General features: G+C 42.1%; 1 protein-coding gene and 1 non-coding gene across 2 annotated transcripts in view; both read right to left on the bottom strand.

The window, feature by feature from the left end:
• LOC105481305 (sphingosine-1-phosphate phosphatase 2) overlaps positions 1–18,814 on the bottom strand; it is a 149,748-nt gene that overhangs the window by 64,750 nt on the left and 66,184 nt on the right. The window lies entirely within an intron of this gene.
• On the bottom strand, positions 9,883–9,987 carry LOC112426562 (U6 spliceosomal RNA). Its single transcript, XR_003017950.2, has one exon. It is a non-coding gene; the product is annotated as a U6 spliceosomal RNA (small nuclear RNA).

Raw genomic sequence — 18,814 nt, 5'->3', positions numbered from 1 at the left:
CACCCTCCTTCAAACAAATGAACAGTCAATCAACCAACAGCCAAAGTCTGGGAGCAACTCTAAATGTTCATGACAGGACACTGGTTAAATAAGTTATGTAACTGTTAAAAAAAATTATGAGATACACTGTTAAATGAGAAAGCAAGAAGTTGAAGAGTATATTTTGCTTCCATTTATATTTTGAAAAGGTATTTACATACTAATGCATGTAGGTACATGGGAAACTGGATGGTAGATTCACTAGGGGATTAGAACTGAGGTCTGGAGTGGGCAGGAGACATGCTTTGCAAACAGACTTTGTGTGATGTTTCAATTTTTCATGCAAAAACAAATAACAAAAATTTACTTCTGATAGCAACAGAAGCACTGCTAAGAAAATTCTTTTCTACCAGATTCCTCCCTCACATTGCTATGAATTTTAATTATCAGTCCTACTGACCATGAAAAGACTAAGCAATACTATTAAAAGATCAAAACCTTGATCTTTACAAAGCCCTGATGGCAACAATGCAATACATGTTAGTCATACGCCACATCCAACTTTCTCATCTGATTAAAACCACAAACGATTCCGGTCTCTAAGTGTGATACCACAAATCTTAAAGATAGTCTCAGAATATGCAATCCGGAGAGAAGTTCCTCTTCAGTTTTGGCCGACTGATTACTAACCAAAGACTCTTTCTTCTTTTACTTGCATCCAAAACAGTAAAACCTGCACCAGGACTTTTTCGTAGGTTATAAACTCTAACGAACTCATGAAAATCAAACCAAGCCATTTGCACTAACAGCTGAATTCTACACCCATCACCTTCACTAAATCACAAAGCATTATCATTGCTCTTTATTAATGACTAGTTCTTTAAACTTTTCAAGATGGTGTCAGAATAGTTTAAGTGGAATATGAGTGGACCTACACTGGGACACTTTCTGTGGGTCTCCTACCAAGCTGGGATTGGAGGTTTTCTCTGTGCTCCCAGCTCACTCTGTCCAAGTGTTTTTCAAACACAGTCATTCACAAAACACCTTCCAGATTCTGCCACACTCATGGACCACCCATGTTATTATTTCTTTAACACTGGTCTTATTTCCTTTTAGTGAAACACTAGTGAAATAATGATCTGATAGTTAGTTATGTTTTGTAACATACAATTGACCTTTGTGCAACTTGGAGGTTGGGAGTGCCAATGCCGTGTGCAGTTGAAATCCACGCATAACTTTTGACTTCTCCAAAACTTAACGACTAATAGCATTCTGTTGACTGGAAGCCTTACTAGTAACATAAAACAACTGATGAACACATATTTTGTTTGTTATATGTATTATATACTATATTCTTGCAATAAAGTAAGCTAAGCCAAAAAAGTTATTAAGAAATCATAAAAAAGAGAAAATACATTTCCAGTACTGTGTTGTATTTATCAATGCATCATCTGTTTACAAGATGAATCATCTGTATGAAATGGTGGCAATCGCAGCGGTAGCTTTCAACCTATGGTACATATTAAGCAGTTCAACTTTTTCTTGTAATTTCACAGCTTTTCTTGTAATTTCATAGCTTTTCTCTGCTTCTTGGCAGCACTTCCAGCATCACTAGTGGCACTCTGAATGGGTCCCATGACGTTATTCAAAGTTTACGGTGTTGCACTAAACATGATGAAAGATACATGAGAACTGTAAGAGATCACGTTTTACTGTGATGTAATTTACTGGAGAGACAACTGTTCATGTGGATATGATTAGCGTTACTCAGTGTTTTAAGTGGATACTCACAACACTTGTGCTTACCACAATAACAACAAGAGGTAGCTATGAAATTATCACAGTAGCCGGGTGCAGTGGCTCATGCCTGTAATCCCAGCACTTGGGGAGGCAGAGGCAGGTGGATCACGAGGTCAGGAGATCGAGACCATCCTGGCTAACATGGTGAAACCCTGTCTGTATTAAAAATGCCAAAAATTAGCCGGGTGTGGCAGCAGGCGCCTGTAGTCCCAGCTACTGGGGAGGCTGAGGCAGGAGAATGGTGTGAACCCAGGAGGCGGAGCTTGCAGTGAGCCGAGATCGCGCCACTGCACTCCAGCCTGGGCGATAAGCAAGACTCCGTCTCCAAAAAAAAAAAAAAGAAATTATCACAGCAGTGCAGTATGTGGTACAATTACTTTATGCCATTATAATTTAATACTGCATCTTTACATGTGTTTAATTTCCCTAAACTGTGACTAGTGTCATGTATAGTTTTATGTGTTTATGTGCATAAGTTTTGGTAAATTTTAACTACTTTTTTTTTTTTTTTTTTGAGACAGAGTTTCACTCAGCAGCCCAGGCTAGAGTGCAGTGGTGCAGTTCACTGCAGCCTCGACCTCCAGGGCTCAGATGATTCTCCTTCCTCAGCCTCCCAAGTAGCTGAGACTATAGGTACCTGCTGCCAAACCCAGCTAATTTTTGTATTTTTTTGTAGAGATGGGGTTCTGCCATGTTTCCCAGGCTGGTCTTGACCTTCTGAGCTCAAGCAATCTACCCTCCTCGGCCTCCCAAAGTGCTGGGATTACAGATGTGAGCCACCAGGCCCAGCCTAATTTTTATTTTAACTTTTCATAATAGATTCATGTATATTTTATGGTAATAAATGATAACACAGTATTGACATATGTTTTATGCATTCATGACATACCTAACATTTTCTTAACTTTTCCAATATTGCTAGGCTACACTTTTCATCTGCAAGATTTTCCAAATTGTTGCAGATTTACAGAAAAGTTTTCAATATATTTATTTTTAAAAATTCGTGTATAAGTGGACCCACTTGATTTAACCCATGTTGTTTAAAGATCAACTGCATATTCAATCCAATATGTACATATTTAAATGAAACCAAAACAAGCTCCTCTCACATACTAGGCACTTTGGGAATCATAGTTGTTCTTTTATAATTATAGAGTTACATATATCTACTCACCTTCATATGATTATCTGTAGTTTAGATGATAGTTGTTTAATCTCCCAGCTCTTGCAATAAGCCGAGGTCCTAAATGAATGAGTGAGTGAATGCATGCATGTGTGGGTGCCTGTAAGCAAGCAGTAAATATGAGTATCTCTCACTATCCAAATTTTTGCCTTCTGGAATCTGAAGATGAATATATTCAGATAAACTTTTGTATAAATTATTTGCTATCAAAACTCATGTTACCTGCTATCTGAAATTCAGGAACCAAATGGCTTTGAACAACTTGTAAGCCTTGCTATGCAACCTTGCTTGCTTCCTGGACTTGGCCTAAAATGTATTACTTTCATTTTCATATTTAAAACCCATGCAGCTCTCTCAGTTCCTCTCCACTAAATAGAAGCCTCGCCTTTTTGTGCAGTGCCAGCCTTCCCACTCTGTCACGAGGTAAAAGTTGGATTAAATGGGTTTGTCTGTATTGAGTGTCTAGTTACCAGACTGCTTCCAAAGTGGATACTGTGCCCATCAGTGACTCCTTCCTTGAACTCAATAAGAGGGACTACATATCCAGAAATGATTCTACCCATGGCAAGTTCTATGGCACCATCAAGGCTGAGAACAGTAAGTGCAGTCAATTGAAATCCTACTTTCATTTTCCAAGTTCAAGATTCCCCCAACATCAAGTGGGTTGACATGATGTTGAATACATCATAGAGCCCACTGCACTCTTTACTGTCTTAGACAAGGCTAGCATTCACTCGAAAGGTGGAGGCAAAGGGTCATTATTCCTACTGCCTGTGCCAATGCTGCTATGCTCAGAATGAGAGAGAACTGTGAAGATGACAACTTCTTCGAAATTGTCAGCAGTGTCACCTGCATACCAAGTGCCTGACTCTCCTGGCAGAAGTCATCGATGATAACTCTGGTAATATGGAGGAATAGGAATCTCAGACCACAGTCCATGCCATCACTGCTCCCCACAGATCATGATTACTCCTCCAGCAAGTTGTAGTGTCACGTCAGTGGTCATTATCCCCCAATCCCTGGCCCTGCCAAAACTGTGTGCAAGATAATCCCCGAGTTGAATGGAGAGTTCACTGATTTGGCTTTCCAAGTCCTACCCCTGGGGTGGAAAGCGTGTTGATAATGTGCTTTGCCATCTGGAGAAAGGTGCCAAATATAAGGACATCAAAGAGGCAATGAAGCAAGCATCAAGGGCCCCTGGAAGAGCATCCTGGGCTACATTGAGGACCGGTTGGTTGCCTTTGTGACAACCACTATCCCACTTTTGATCTGGGGTGGGTATTGCTCTCAATGATCACTTAATCAAGCTGACTTTTGGTATGACCATAAATCTGGCCATAGCAACTGACTGGGGGGATCTATCTTATGGTCTGCATGGCCTCGAAGGTGTAAGAGTCCTGGAGCACTCACCCCAGCAAAAGTATGAGAGGGAGAGTGAGGCTCTCGGTCACTGAGGAATCCTTGCCCAATTCTACCCCAACACATTGAGAACCTTCCTTTCTCTCTATATGGGTCCCATCTAAGGCCCATGAAGAAGGAAGGACCTGAGAGTCTTCCCTTGTTGAGTACCATTGGTGCCATTGATAAAATTTCTACTGTGCACAGTACAGGTGCAGGTAAGAAAATGAAACACATGGAGACACATGAAATAGACATTATAATCACTGGCATTATAATCCCACACACTACACTGAAAAAAAAGCATGATGGCCTGTAATTTATACATTGATTCAAAGCAATTATTACCAGGAACTTGACACCTTTGTCATTTCACCATAGGAACAGCCCTATAAGTGGGTCTCACATGTCCCTTGAAGGTGAATTTGAATACTGAAGGAAAGTGAACCCATATAAATAAATCTATGCTCTTAATACTTTAAAACAAGAATTCACCATGCTCTTTCCCCTTTATTTTAGCCTATTAAGGCTTTATGTGTTATGTGTTTGAAATATTTAGCCTATTAAGGCTTTATATATTATATATTGGAAATATTTCATAACATATTTAATAAAATTTAAATTCATCATCATTTTAATATATAGTTTTAGCTACAACTGAAGGACTTTCTGATCATCCCTCGTCCTTAGCAACAGTGCTCTTGATTTTTACCCTTTTTGGTTCTATTATTTGGTTGTTTTTCCTGAATGGGCTACATAATCCAAAGAGATCTTTTTACCAGGAACATACAGTTTCAGTATTTCCTTAGGCCTCCCAAAGCTGGATATTCCATAGTAGGTGATTAGAGTAAAAGGATAGTCTAGGTGATGTCCTTAGAATGGGTAACTTTTCTTCAATTAGAAATAAACCAGTCATATATTACTTAACAATCAGCTTTAAACAAAGACCTAGAATACTTCAAGTTCTTATTTCTTCCTATTCATATTTGTAAAAGGCAATGCAACTCTCTAATTGAAGCAGTGTTAAAGGGTAGAATTTCATACACAGTGTAAATGTTCTCTCAGGAATGGTGCCATTTCCAGTACAAACCATTCCTGATGTTAGCCTCCAGGATGAGCTGCCGTTTCCCCCAGCACTGCTGACTTTAGCAACAGCAAGTTAGAGCTTCTCAGCATGGTGTATTGATAATAAGCAGCTGCTGCCTTTATCTAAACCATCACTTATATGTGCACCTACTCAGGAACCATTTAGATGTTAGAAATCAACATTGTGAACAGTAGCCTATCTATAGCGCATATTATAAAGAAATATAGGTTGAGTATCCCTAATCTGAAAATCCATAATCCAAAATCCAATATCTTTTGAGTGTTGACGTGACACTTAACGGAAATACTCATGGGAGTTCTTCACATTTTAGATTTTCAGATTAGGAATGCTAAATGCAAATATCCTGAAATCTGAAAAACTCTGAAATCCAAAAAAACTTGAAAGCCAAAACACTTCTGGTCCCAAACATTTTGAATACGGGATACTCAATTTGTATGGAGTATGTCTGGCAGTAATTCAAGGACAGCAATAATCTTTACCTTCAAAGGATCCTGGCTATCTTCAAATTACTCCAGAAAGTCACTCTGATTTTTCTCTCCATAGGTGTAACAAGAAGGGATGGGGTTAGGTTAAATCTAAATTATAAACTTATATAACTTTCTCAAGGCACTGTAATGTATAGATCCTGATTCCTGATGGCTTAAAAAAGTTTAATTGGGCAAATTTCCCAATTCACCTAGGCCAATTTCTTTACTTCACACGTATTTTACAAAACCAATTCAATCACTTGTATTCTATGGGTGTGCCTAACAAATGGCAAAATTTGTGAGGGTGGCATAAGGAACATCTGTCCAGACTTTTCTTAAAGCTCTGGTCATTCTAGTGGTACCCAGGTAAACTTGTGTTTCACCATAAAGATTGAGAAAGTATTTGTCTTAAAAATGCTAATCATAAAAACAAATATTTTTACCTGTCTCCTCCTACCGCCACCATCATCAAAAACCCAAACCCTTAACAAAACAAAAACAACTCTGTAGACTATTTGGATTTTTCTAATATGTCTCACAATTGGGGTGGGGGACAAGTTTAGTTGAAAAAAGCATAGATATTAAAAGTGAGACTCAGGCTCAGTATATCCTGGAGTAGAGATCTAGCTTCAGAGAGTATCTATTCTTAACTTACCCTGAGACAAGAGAAACGTGAATGCACCTCACTCGCCCATCCTTCTATGGCAGTGTCTGTTTATGAGAAGGTCTCCTGATGAGGTGAGGTCAGGTCTGCCATTTTGCTGACCAAGAGTCTGATTTTAGGCTCAACATCATTAACATCAAACACCTAATTTTTCAGGCAACTGCCCACTCTCCTTACACATTTGGTCAGAGTCGGGTCATTTCAGGTTAAGCTCCTGTAAAAAGATGGCTGTTCAGTTTTGAGAACCTCCCTATGTAGTGAGCTGTTAGAGCTGGGTCTAACATAATCTAAACAGAGATCTTTTTTACCAGGAAAATACAGTATCAGTATTTCCTTAGGCCTCCCACTGAGGGTCACCTCAGTGGGTCTGTCACAGGTTTTTGTTCTTAATAGAATTCAGAAAAGATCTAAGTGGTGATCACTCAAAAGAAATAAGAAAGATTTATTTCCGAAGAGATTAAAGACTCCAAGAGCCAGCCAGCAGCAACCTCATCTGTCTAGGTTCAGAATGACAGTCACTGGCCTCCTCTCCCATGAACAGTTAGCTGGACTGCAGGAAGGAAACCTGGATTTATGAGGCAGGCTCAAGTGACTCCTGCTCAAGCCCTAATGCACTCGTGCACTTGTCCTAAGGGTCCTTGGTTGAGAAAGCCCAAGGGTCACAGGTTTTCTGTTTGTCTGAATTTGGTTCTCTTTACAAAAGACCAACTCTCCCCACTTTTCTTATGGAGGCAGGTAAATTAACATTGAACCAAATGGTGATAAGAACAGCAGATGATTGTCCCCAAACCCTCAGGTCTGAGCTCTTTGTCTCCAGAGGCTATCTCCAAAGGTTCTATTTCCTCACGCTAGAACAATTGCACACACGTAGGGGGAAGCACCATTTCATGGTAAGATACTTTGCTACGAGGCAGTCCATGAGCAAACTGAATTACCAGTTAAGATGCTTGGAAGGAAATGGAAAGCTGAGGAAATGCATGAGCATAAAAACTCAATATGAAGGCTAACAAAGTTATGGGAGCCATAATCACAGGATGCAGGGAAGAAAATTCACTTAAAGCAGACGATGCCAGTTTTCAGTGAGGATGCCCTGGATATGTGTCTCCTAATCTAGGGGAACAGCCAAATGGACTCTTCCATTTCTTCACACAACATATGTTTCCATTCTCAGTTTGACATCACAGGCTATTGCTATCCACACTGGAAAAGCCAATTTCATACTCTTTCCAAACAACTGCCAACACGGCGACCATTAGCAGGTGGCTTCCAACAATGTGTGGCAAACTAGGTCCAAAGTCTAGAGAACCGAGTGCATTATCTTCTTAAACATCCTCAAACTGGCTGTGTCTCTAACAACACCCCCACTTACTCCTCATTGCTCCCTCCCTTTTTTCTGGTTATTGCTTCTCCTCCTTCAAAACTGAAAACGGAGACATCCAGCTGGAAGTCAAAATCAAGACGGTCGTGACTGAACTGCTTCCCTCCGTGCTTCCAGCCCCCACTCACCCCTCCATCCCAGTGGTGCACCATCACCACCACTGAGAACCACAGTCTCACATCTCACTGTGTCATAATACTGGCTCCAACTTTAAGATGTAACCTCTCTCCTAGGAAATTTCTCAACCTTCTTCCTTATGTGACAGAGTGTCCGAGCCCTGAAGCTCAGGTGGTGGCTTTCATACCTCTGGGATGAACACCACTCAGTCAGACTCACTGAAAGAACAATTCTTTTGACCTTAATGCATAATTCTTCCTGCTGGTAACGCCCTTCTCCCAATCAAAGGGTTCAGCTGTACTTCTAGTCAGGCCCAAGTGAGAACTTAACGTTGTAAGTTCCAGTCCAGAACACTGGCAACTGGACTCTTTGGGCCCTTCTGCCTGGGGACCTCTGGTCTAGTCAGTTCCATGGAAGGCCTCATTTAGGGTAATCACGAAGACATTAACATTTAGAGCTCAACCACAAACAGGCAACTCACCATCTCCTTAATGGAAAGGTGCTAAAAACTCACATGACACTGAATTGGAAAAGCTTCCAGCCCATCATCTATGGACATTGTTTCCTTTTCATTTTGTTTGCAATGATGTCTTTCCTAAAGACTGTCTTTCCTCCAATGCCCCAACTTGTGTTTCCCCCAATGCGCCCTCTTTTCTGCTTCCTCCTCCTTTTTGGCAATAGGCTTCATTATAAGGTTTCTCCCAGGTAGGAAAGAATACGCTCTTGTGCCCTGGGGTTAGATGACTCTCCTCCGGAAGAGCCAGTCTTTGAGTAGGAGGGGAGAAGAATCCTGGAGTCCTCTGCCTGACGCCAGTTCACTGCAGGAAGCAGGGCAGCAGGCTGGCCGAGCACAGGAAAAGTGTAGGAGAGAAGGCAGGGAGCCATTGATTTTCCAGTTGGCCAGTGAGTGATTAACTCTGCTCCATTAGGAGGGGCGGTTGATCACACCAACACCTCTCAAACCTTGATGCAACCTCCCCATGACCCTTTTTAATGAGAAAGGCTTGGCTGGAGCCTGTCAGAATCTGCCTTCAGGGCGAACAGGCACATCCCTCCTCTGTGCAATGCCCACTTTCCGCTGTAAGGCTGAGGTTCAGCAATGCTGACAATGGAAGTCTCTTTACAGAACCCGTGTTTGATGAAATGTCTTACCAGATTTGAATTAGAGCACATGTTTTGTTTTAAAGATGAAAAGACCAATTCAAAGATGACTTTGTACTTTTTAAAATTTAGCTATCTTCTCAGAAGGAGTGCTTGCTGGAGTATTTAGACTTCTGAGAAACACTGGTTTCCATATGAACACAGAAATCAACCGGAAAGGATGATGATACATTTCAAACATTCTGGACTCGCCATAAACAATTTAAATAGGAGTTATAAGTAAATTTTAAGTAAAGTCAGTCCTGTACCCATCTCCTCTGAAAGGCCTTCTCTGACCACCTTACTTAACGCGGCATGCCTCTTGTCACTCTCTCCTCATACCCTATTTCTGTTTTTCTTCATACAACTTTATACCTTGCCTGTATTTAGACTACATATTTTTATTTTGTCAACCTCATCTTCACCCTGAGTGGATGCTCTGCCTTCGTGTGGCCCAGAGTCTGGAATAGTATCTGTCTGTTTAAGTGCTCAAAATTTTTTTGTTGAAAAAAAAAATTCATTCTTTTTTTAATGAATGAATGAATGATGCCTGTTGAGATTCAGTGATCCTTTAGTAATTAATGTTTTCTTTGGGCCGGGAGACCATATTGGCTTCTTCAAATGTCCCAGATATATTGGCTGCCATGAAAAAATATGGAATGCTCCATGAATTGACGTGTCATCCTTGTCGAGGAGCCCTGGTATTCTCTATATCATTCCAATTTTTAGCATATGTGCTGCTGAAATGAGCATAGTAATTAATGTTAATAGCATCATAGTATACAGAGCTGAGAGGCCCCCATCCAACCTCTGCTTATTACATATGAGAGAACCCAAGTCTCAATCAGTGAAGTGACAATCCATGATCTCAGGGTGAGTTGACGGTTGAGGCAACGCTGAACTCAGGTCTCCCAAAGGGGCTACACTCTCTGCAATTGCAAAAGGTGACTGAGAAGGGGTCCTATGTGAAGCAACCCAGGAGCCTGTGTTCTTCTGGTAGCTTCTAGAAGAAAGTCATTTCTACCTTTGCTGAGTCATATTACCTTCTCTTACTCCTCTACAGGATAAGCTTTCTCCTGCTTTGAGATTTTCTTGGCCTGGGACTCTCTGCCCCAGGGCCTCATGAGGCTGGCTCCTCATCCGTCAAGACTTAAGTTCAAGGAAACTGGCACAAAGTGCCCTTCCCCAACCACTTTCTCTAAAGTAGGTTTCTGCTCTTCTCTGATCATGTCCTAAACAGTAATTGTACATTATTTAATTCCTGTATTGATTACTTGTTACTGTCTGTTTTGCCTACATGTGAACCCCAGAGCAGGATGGAGTCTGTCTTGTACATTGCTTAATCTATACCACTTGGCATAATATTTAGCACATAGTAGGCCCTTGCCAAGTGTTTGTTAAATGAATGAACAAATGACTAAATACATTTAAAGGTTGTTGCTCACCAATTATAAGGTTAAGAAAGAGATTTCCTAGGTGCGGTGGCTCACGCCTGTAATCCCAGTGCTTTGGGAGGCCAAGGTGGGCAGATCACTTGAAGTCAGGAGTTCGAGACCAACCTGGCCAATATGGTGAAACCCTGTCTCTACTAAAAATACAAAAATGAGCCGGACTTGGTGACATACACCCATAATCCCAGCTACTCAGGAGGTTGAGGCAGAAGAATCAGACAATCACCCGACCCCAGGAGGTGGAGCTTGCAGTGAGACAAATTATTGCACCATTGCACTCCAGCCTGGGTGACAGAGCAAGACTCCGTCTCAAAAAAAAAAAAAAAAAAAAAAAAGAGAGAGAGAGAGAGAGAAGAGATCTGATGCTGTTTTTAAAAAGCAAATAAAAGTTGGTTTCTGGTTGAAAGACTCCTGAGCAGTTCAGGAATGTAGAATTTCTATTTTCATCCTGCAAACACCTTGAGAGAACCTTGGCCAAATTTGTTTCCCAACTTTCCATCAGGGCTAATGGGGAGCCATTCCATTAAGACGGAAACAATTCCATTTTAAAAACACCTCTAGGATGCTACTGTAGTACTGTACAGATGTTCTCCATGTATCTTTACCATCCTGAACTGCAATGACCTCTTTACATGGGTGCTTCTGTAGGGGACATCTCTTAAATCACCTTTGTAAAAATAGCCTTTATTTATGTTACCCAATATTTATTTATTGAATTGCTGCCAGATGCTAGGTTCAAGAAGCAAGAAGAAACCAACAGGGAGGGAATACAGATACAGGAGGCAGAGTGGCTTTTCTAGAGATGATACCCTGCACTGAGACTTAGCAGGAGTAAAGGGGGTGGCAGGCAGGAATGGTGAGAGCATGAAAGGCAGAGGAACACCAGGAAAGGAGCACAAAGTAGAATACGTACCTGTTGGATATGTAAGGGATGGTGGGGGGTCTCACCAGAGACAAGAACAGACAGGGGAAAGGGCTAGAGGTGGAAACTGAGGCAGAAGTCTGACTGTGAGAGGCCTTGTAGGTAAGTTTAAGGTGCTTAGACATTACATGTTTTTAAAAGTTCATATTTGCATTTGAGATAGATCACTAAATGCTGTGGGGAGGATGGATTTGAGGATATAAGAATAGCTCGAGGGAGACTGATGAGAACATCTACTGCGATCGTGCAAAATAAAGATGGTGCAGGCCTAAACGGAGGGAATGTTTCCAGAAATGTTTGGAATACAAAATTACCAGTGTCCGGATGAGGTAAGCCTTTATTAAAAGAATAAATGCAACAACCCTGGCTCCCTGGAGAATAAGACTCTTCTTACTACTTTGGAAAGCGTCTCAATCTGAGAAGTGAAGTCCTCATGGACGGAAACTGTTTTACATCTTTGTTTCACGTTGCCCTGTGTTAAGAGACACCTCCGCAGGCAGGCACAGGTACTGTAGGGTGGAACTCTCCTTTATTTATTATCTTTGTCAAATAAAAAGCAAATCTGGATTTAGGTAAGGAGAGACGTCGTTCGAAAGGATTCTTGCATGAAGGGAGTGGGGACACTATATGACACGGAGACCAAGAGATCTGCAAGTGTCTCGAGTGTAAAGGAGGAATGGGCTTTTCTATTACTTAGAGAAGAATGAACAAGGCTCAGGAGAACTGGATGTGGGGAAGTGAAATGGAAGGTGAGGGTGGGTCACGATAGTAAAACCATGTGTACCCTGACATCAGCCTATTCTCAGAAGGGGCTGTGTGGTGAGAGTGGGTCAAAGTTCAGGGGTCTACAGATGGCGAGAAACTTAGTTTGGTCAAGTCAAGGTGGCAGGTATTTTGTCCAGACTGAGGGGGGGACAGAGTTCAGCTAATCATTTTGAGCCAAAGAATGGGAATTTGGAATCTGTGTCTGGCCTTGTCACTAATAAACAAGGGAGGCATCTGTGGGTCTTATCTAAGCCACAGGGAGAAGGGGGGTTCCTTGTAGTAAATCCTTTCCTGGAACACAAAAAAGGGTGGGAGGATTATCTTCATGGTTTCTGTTTTCTAGCAGCATAGAGAGCTCAAGTATAATTCAACAAGGCCATTTTTCTTCCTCTCATTTTTAAGCCAGGAGATCTTGAGGATATTTTCTAACCAGTTTTTCCTTTGCAGGAGAAAATTTGAATATAAAAGGACCTTGGTGCAAATAGATTTTTTTTTAATTTTTATTTTTTTGAGACAGAGCCTTGCTCTGTTTTCCAGGCTGGAGTACAGTGGCATGAAAACGGCTCACTGCAGCTTCAACCTTCTGCGCTCAGGTGACCCTCCCACCTCAGCCCCTGAGTAGCTGGGCCCACAGGCACATGCCACCACGCCTGACTAATTTTTTAATTCTTTGTTGAGATAGGGACTCACTTTGTTGCCCAGGCTGGTCTCAAACTCCTGGTCTCAAGTAATCCTCCCACCTCAGCCTCCCAAGGTGCTGGGATTACAGGAATGAGCCACTATGCCTGGTGAGGTGCAAATAATTTAAAGTACGCTCTGACACTCTGACATTAGCAAACTCCTTCAGGTTTTCAAACCATCAGCAACTTTTTTTTTTTTTTTTTTTTTTTTTTTTGAGACAGAGTCTCGCTCTGTCGCCTAGGCTGGAGTGCAGTGGCGCGATCACTGCTTACTGCTACCTCCGCCTCCTGGGTTCAATCCATTCTCCTGCCTCAGCAACTCTTATGTTTAAAGGGAAAGTTAAAGAGAAGCCTCCAGGAACTTTCTGAGAGACTGATGCTAGCCAAGGCCAGGACTTCTAGCACAGATGAAAACACAAACTTCTTTTTAAAATGAAAAGGGGGAAAAAAGAGAGATACAGTCTTTGGCAAATGTTTAAATCCTGCTCTCATTGGCCCCATATATCTTACAGTGACTAGTTATACAATTGTTTTGGAGGTAAATTTATGCTCTCGGTTAACTCCCCTTACAGAAAGCCTCATGCCAAGATTTTGGACATGTATGTGACTGTGGACCACAGTCACCACTTGGTGACAGTCATGGAATTGCACGTGCAGGGCCGAACTGGCGCCCTTGGCACATCTCATATGAACACGTAGTTATTCAGTGAAGACACAAGTGCAAGTTGGGCAGCCGTGGGCTGGCAAGGTGACATGGGAGACCACCGCTGCCTCCTCCCAGCATTTCCCTGACTAGTCAGTCTCATTACCCATTTCTCTGAAATTTCATAAGGAGTACATTTGCTCATTCGTGAACATTCTCTGTATCTCTACCGCCTACAGTCCAGCCTTTTGGGCCCTTTCCAAAACTCTTCATTTCCTCCTGTCAAAAGACAAAATTACCACAAATTTAGCTTAAAGATTTTTTAAAAAATCTTTTTTCTTCCCAGTGCTCAGTGCAGCTGGGATCCTTTGAAAATCTTAATTGGCTTCATTTGCGATTCTAGAATTGGGCAACACTTCATTCCATGAAATAGAAGGAGTGTCCCAATGGGTTCAGCAGAGGAGGCTGGTTTTACAGACAGGGAAGGGCTGAGGAAAGCCAAAACAGGGAACAAAAAGCAGTTTGGTAGTTTTGAAGTTACTTTCCTTGAAAGGTGGGAATAGGGAAATAGAACAATAGAAAAATAACTGATTAGTTGACATCAGGTTGCTTTTTTATAAGGATTAAAACAGAGGGAAATTAATTATCTTGCCCATTGAGACTGGCCTTTATGGCTATTCTCTCTCTCATCCTCCTGATTTCTCAGAAGGTCAGATCAACAGATGAGCCTCGATTTGGTGATGTGGAACTTTCGCATGAGTGACTCCATTTTGGTTTGGTCTGTTGGGCCAAACCAATAGCCTCCTATAAATGTTATGTAACACTTCAAAGAGATCATTTATTTTAGGCCTAACAGTACCATGAAGTAAAAAGAGGGCTGGCTTGAGAATGAGCTCTGATGTTATTAATGTCTCACCGTCAGTTTCATCATACATAAATGTAGGTATTAATGCTTTACAAAATTAATGTTAGACTTAGTTAAGAACACATTTGGGCTGAGTGCGGTGGCTCATGGCTATAATCTCAGCACTTTGGGAGGCCAAGGCGGGAGGACTGCTGTAGCCTAGGAGTGAGAGACCAGCCTTGGCAACAAAGTGAGACCTTGTGATATGGTTTGGCCCCTTTGTCCTCATTCAAATCTCATCTTGGATGGTAATTCCTGTAATTCACACATATGGAAGGTGGGCCCAGGTGGGAAGTAATTGGATCACGGGGGCAGTTTCCCCCATGCTGTTCTCATGATAGTGAGTTCTAATGAGATCCGATGGTTTTATAAGGCAGTTTTCTCTGCTCTTGCTTCCTCTCTTTCACCTGCCACCATGTAAGGCATGCCTCTTCCCTTCCCGCCATGACTGTGAGTTTCCTGGGGCCTTCCCAGCCATTCAGAACTGTGGGTCAATTGAACCTCCTTTGTTTGTAAATTACCCAGTCTTGGGTAGTATCTTCATAGCAGTGTGAAAATGGACTAATACAGTAAATTGGTACCAAAGTAGTGAGGCACTGCTACAAAGATACTTGGAAATGTGGAAGAGACTTTGGAACTGGATAATGGGCAACGGTTGGAACTGTTTGGAGGGCTCAGAAGATGACAGGTAGATGAAGGAAAATTTGGAACTTCCTAAAGAGTTGTTGAATGGTTTTGACCAGAATGCTGATAGTAATATGGACAATGAAGTTCAGGCTGAGGTGGTTCCTATGGAGATGAGGAATATCCTGGTAAATGGAGCAAAGGTCACTCTTGCTATGCTTTAAACAAAGAGACTGGTGGCATTTTGCCCCTGCCCAAGAGATCTGTGGAACTTTGAACATGAGAGAGATTATCTGAAATTGGAACTTACATTTAAAAGGGAAGCAGAGCATAAAAGTTTGGAAAATTTGTAGCCTGATGATGCCATAGGAAAGGAAAACCCATTTTCTGGGGAAAAATTCAAGCTGGCTGCAGAAATTTGCATAAGTAACAAGAAGTCAAATTCTGATTGCCAAGACAACAGGGAAAATGTCTCTAGGGCATGTCAGAGATCTGGGCCACCCATCACAGGTCCAGAGGCCTAGGAGGAAAAAATGGTTTAGTGGGCAGGATCCAGGGCCTCCCTGCTCTATGCAACCTCAGGACTTGGTGCCCTGTGTCCCAGCTGCTTCAGCTCCAGCTGTGGCTAAAGGGGGCCAAGGTACAGTTCAGGACATTGCCTCAGAGGGTGCAAACCCCAAGCCTTGGTGGCTTCCACGTGGTGCTGGGCCCGTGGGTACACAGAAGTCAAGAACTGCGGTTTGGGAACAGCCATCTAGATTTTAGAGGATGTATGGAACCGCCTGGATGTCCAGGCAGAAATTTGCTGCAGGGGTGGAGACCTCATGGAGAACCTCTGTTAGGGCCATGAGGAAAGGAAATGTGGGGCTGGAGCCTTCACACAGAGTCCCCACTGGGGCACTGCCTAATGAGTCTAGGAGAAGAGGGCTACTGTCCTCCAGGCCCCAGAATGGTAGATACACCGACAGCTTGCATTGTGTGTCTGAAAAAGCCACAGGCACTCAATGCCAGCACATGAAGGAGCTGCCCAAGGCTGTGGGAGTGCACTCTTACAATGTGAGAAATGGAGTCAAAGGAGATCATTTTGAAGCTTTTAAGATTTAATGATTGCCCTGCTGGATTTTAGACTTGCATGGGGTCTGTAGCCTTTGTTTTGGCCAATTTCTCCCATTTGGAATGAATGTGTTTACCCAATGCCTGTATCCCCATTGTATCTTGGAAGGAAGTAACTTGTTTTTGATTTTACTGGTTGATAGGTGGAAGGGACTTGCCTTGTCTCAGATGAGACTTTGGACTGTGGATTTTTTTTATTAATACTGAAATGAGTTAAGACTTTGGGGGACTGTTGGGAAGGCATGATTGTGTGTTGAAATGGGAGGATGTGAGATTTGGGAGGGGCTGGGGCAGAATAATATGGGTTAGCTCTGTGTCCCCACTCAACTCTCATCTCAAATGGTAACCCCCACAATCTGCACCTGTCGAGGGAAGGACCAGGTGGGAGGTGATTGGATCATGGGGGAGGTTCCCCCCTTGCTGTTCTTGTGATAGTGAGTTCTCATGATATCTGATGGTTTTATAAGGCAGTTTCCTCTGCTCTTGCTCACTCTCTCTTACCTGCTACCATGTAAGATGTGCCTACTTCCCCTTCTGCCATGATTATGAGTTTTGCCTCCCCAGTCATGCAGAACTGTGGGTCAATTGAATGTCCTTTGTTTATAAATTACCCAGCCTCAGGTAGTATCTTTATAGTAGTGTGAAAATGAACCCTGTCTTTACAAAAAATTAAAAACTTAGCCAGGCATGGTGGTGCCTATCTGTAGTCCCAGCTGCTCAGGAAGCTGAGGCAGGGGGATTTCTTGAGTTCAGGAGTTTGAGGCTGCAGTGAGCTATGATCGCAGCACTGCACACGAGCCTGGGTGACAGAGTGAGACTCCATCTCAAAAAAAAATGCATTTGGAAGTGCTATGCCATCTTAAACATTATTTTTAGAAATAATAACTGACTCATGGTTTCTAGGGGTGAAGAGCTGGCATGAGACAATTATTACTGGAGTACAATCATATCATCTTACTGGGCAAGCACATTAAAATCTTCTTTTACATGTTTTACAGACTTAGTGGCACACCCAGACACAGTTTAGGAAGAAAGTGTTGCTATAGATAACTAATGAATTATGCTCGGGGTTACAAGACCCCCAAACCAAAAAACTACAAGTGGAGACGTAGGCTTGATGAATCTATAAGAATAAAAGACTCAGAAGCTGTTTTATGAGATGCCTTTAAAAAGGTTACTATGGCTCATGCCTGTCTTCCCACTCATATCAACCTCTACTGTTCAAATGCACATAACTGCTGGCTGCAGTGGCTCATCCCTGTAATCCCAGGACTTTGGGAGGCCAAGATGAAAGGATTGCTTAAGCCCAGGAGTTAGAGACCAGCCTGGGTAACATAGTGAGACCTTGCCTTAAAAAAAGCAAACAAAAAAAATATTAGCCAGGTGTGTTGGCTGGTGCCTGTGGTCCCAGCTACTTGGTAGACTGAGGTTGGAGGATCACTTAACTCCAGAAGTCTAGGCTTGAGTGAGCTGTGATTGTACCACCACACTCCAGCCTGGGCAACAGACCAAGACTCTGTCTCAAAAAGAACTCAAAACAATAAATGTATATAATCTTGGAATTTTGGGTTGCAAAGGCTGGTAAATGTCCAAGTGACTCCATAAGAGTATTAGTCATTGCCTGGGTTTTGATTTGAGTGCCTGTTCCCCTCAGCTTTTAGGATGATCTCACTCGGAAAACCCCTGTTCCACTTACCAAGTATATTTCCTGAACCAGGGTCCATCCCATGCACGGTTCTTTATATTTTAATCTTAAAGGTGACATACTAAAAAGGTTCTAGGTGGTTTTGTATCTCCTGTATAAAAATTTATAAAAATATGTTTCTCATGAATGTGGAAACTTACTCAAAATTAATATCCGCAAGGGCTAGATATAGATGAACACACCCTTAAATGCATCCTTTTAGGTAGCCGAAATGTTTTAAACAAAGGCACCTGGTTTTCTGCAATTCAGGCTTTCACAGAGTTTTATTTTTTATTTTATTTATCTTTTTTTGAGACAGAGTTTCGCTCTTGTTGCCCAGGCTGGAGTGCAATGGCATGATCTCGGCTCACCGCAACCTTCGCCTCCTGGGTTCAAGTGATTCTCCTGCCTCAGCCTTCTGAGTAGTGGGATTACAGGCATGCGCCACCATGCCCGGGTAATTTTGTATTTTTAGTAGAGATGGGGTTTGTCCAGGTTGGTCAGGCTGGTCTTGAACTCCTGACCTCAGATGATCCACCTGCTTCGGCCTCCCAAAGTGCTGGGATTACAGGTGTGAGTCACCACACCCAGCCCACAGAGTTTTAATAATTTCATCCTTTTGGTGTTAAAGACACGCCCTTTTGATTGCCCTGTAGGACAAATAGTCAACCATCCTTTGTAGATTAGAAGACTTTTTTTTTTTTTTTTTTTTTTAAAAAAAGCTCAGTCTCTAACATACATTCTAAAAGCTTTCCATGGTATAAATTTAGGTTTAAATTTCTAATTTCAGCCTC

This window comes from Macaca nemestrina, chromosome 11 (genome assembly GCF_043159975.1).
Source record: "Macaca nemestrina isolate mMacNem1 chromosome 11, mMacNem.hap1, whole genome shotgun sequence".
Taxonomy (NCBI): domain Eukaryota; kingdom Metazoa; phylum Chordata; class Mammalia; order Primates; family Cercopithecidae; genus Macaca; species Macaca nemestrina.
Note: the sequence above shows the minus strand (reverse complement) of the source record. Positions and strands in the feature narration are given on the sequence as shown.